This window comes from Neophocaena asiaeorientalis, unplaced genomic scaffold, assembly GCF_003031525.2.
Source record: "Neophocaena asiaeorientalis asiaeorientalis breed wild unplaced genomic scaffold, Neophocaena_asiaeorientalis_V1.1 scaffold30, whole genome shotgun sequence".
Taxonomy (NCBI): Eukaryota; Metazoa; Chordata; class Mammalia; order Artiodactyla; family Phocoenidae; genus Neophocaena; species Neophocaena asiaeorientalis.
Genome location: NW_020174923.1, coordinates 17047317 through 17048708, shown reverse-complemented (window position 1 = coordinate 17048708; position 1392 = coordinate 17047317).

Sequence of the window (1392 nt, the reverse complement as noted above, 5' to 3'; positions counted from 1 at the left end):
TCCCCTGCATCGGCAGGCGGACTCTCAACCACTGCGCCACCAGGGAAGCCCTGTTAGGTGGATTCTTAACCGCTGTGCCACCAGGGAAGTCCCTGAACTGACTCTCTTTTGAAAATACATTCCGGGGCTTCCCTCGTGGTGCAGTGGTTGAGAATCCGCCTGCCAATGCAGGGGACACGGGTTGGAGCTTGGTCCGGGAAGATCCCACATGTCGCGGAGCAACTAAGCCCGTGAGCCACAACTACTGAGCTCGCGTGCTGCAACTACTGAAGCCCATGTGCCTAAAGCCTGTGCTCCGTAGCAAGAGAAGCCACCACAATGAGAAGCCTGCGCACCACAATGAAGAGTAGCCCCCATTCGCCACAACTAGACAAAGCTGGCGCGCAGCAACGAAGACCCAACACAGTCAAAAATAAATAAATAAAATAAATAAATGTATTTTAAAAAAAAGAAAATACATTCCGATGAAATATTTTAGACACAGAAAGGCATATAGGATGATAGACTGAACCTCCTCCTTAGGAAATAAAACATTAAAAAGAATCCCCAGGGTTTTCCTCCCTGATCGCATCCTCCCAGATGAACCACCCACCTGAATTTAGGGCTTATTTTGAGCTGAATCCTGGGGGAGGAGCAGGGGCTTGCAGTCAGGTGGGGGTGGGAAAGGGCATCACTATCAGAGAGAACGGCAGGGCAAAGGCTCAGAGGAAGGAGTTTGGCAAGCGGGTGTTGGGCACGATGGCAAGCTGGGTACGGGTGGGGGAGGAGGGAGTTTGGGAGGTAGCAGGCAGTCCCGCCCTCCTCAGGGACCTCACTTCCGTAATTCCCTCTGTCATTGCCCTAATTACATGGACTCACAGTGAGCTGTTAGCTTCACTCTGAGATCCTAAGGGTAGTGACCCTCTTAGTCATCTTTGTCACCCCTGCATCTAACACGGTGGGTGGCACAAATGGGGATTTTATTAAATTTATTAATTTATTTATTTGGTGGCACCGCACATCTCGCGAGATCTCATTTCCCCAACCAGGGATTGAACCCAGGCCACAGAAGTGAAAGCCCAAAATTCTAACCACTAGGCAACCAGGAAATTCCTTATTAATTTGTTTTCTCTCTCTCTCTCTCTCTTAGTCCACCACCTGGCACATGGGATCTTAATTCCCAAACCAGGGATGGAACCCGTGCTCCCTGCAGTGGAAGCACGGAGTCTGAACCACTGGACCACCGAGGAAGTCCCCCTATTAAATTTAAATTGGTAACTGAGTGAATGAGTAACTCTTTAACTGATCGCAGCCTGCCTTGGTCGGGGGTGCTGGTGGCAAGAAGACAGTCTGAATGGAAAGTCTGAATGAGAGTTTTGGAAGAGAATCGTCATCTTTTTCCCCATCAAGTAC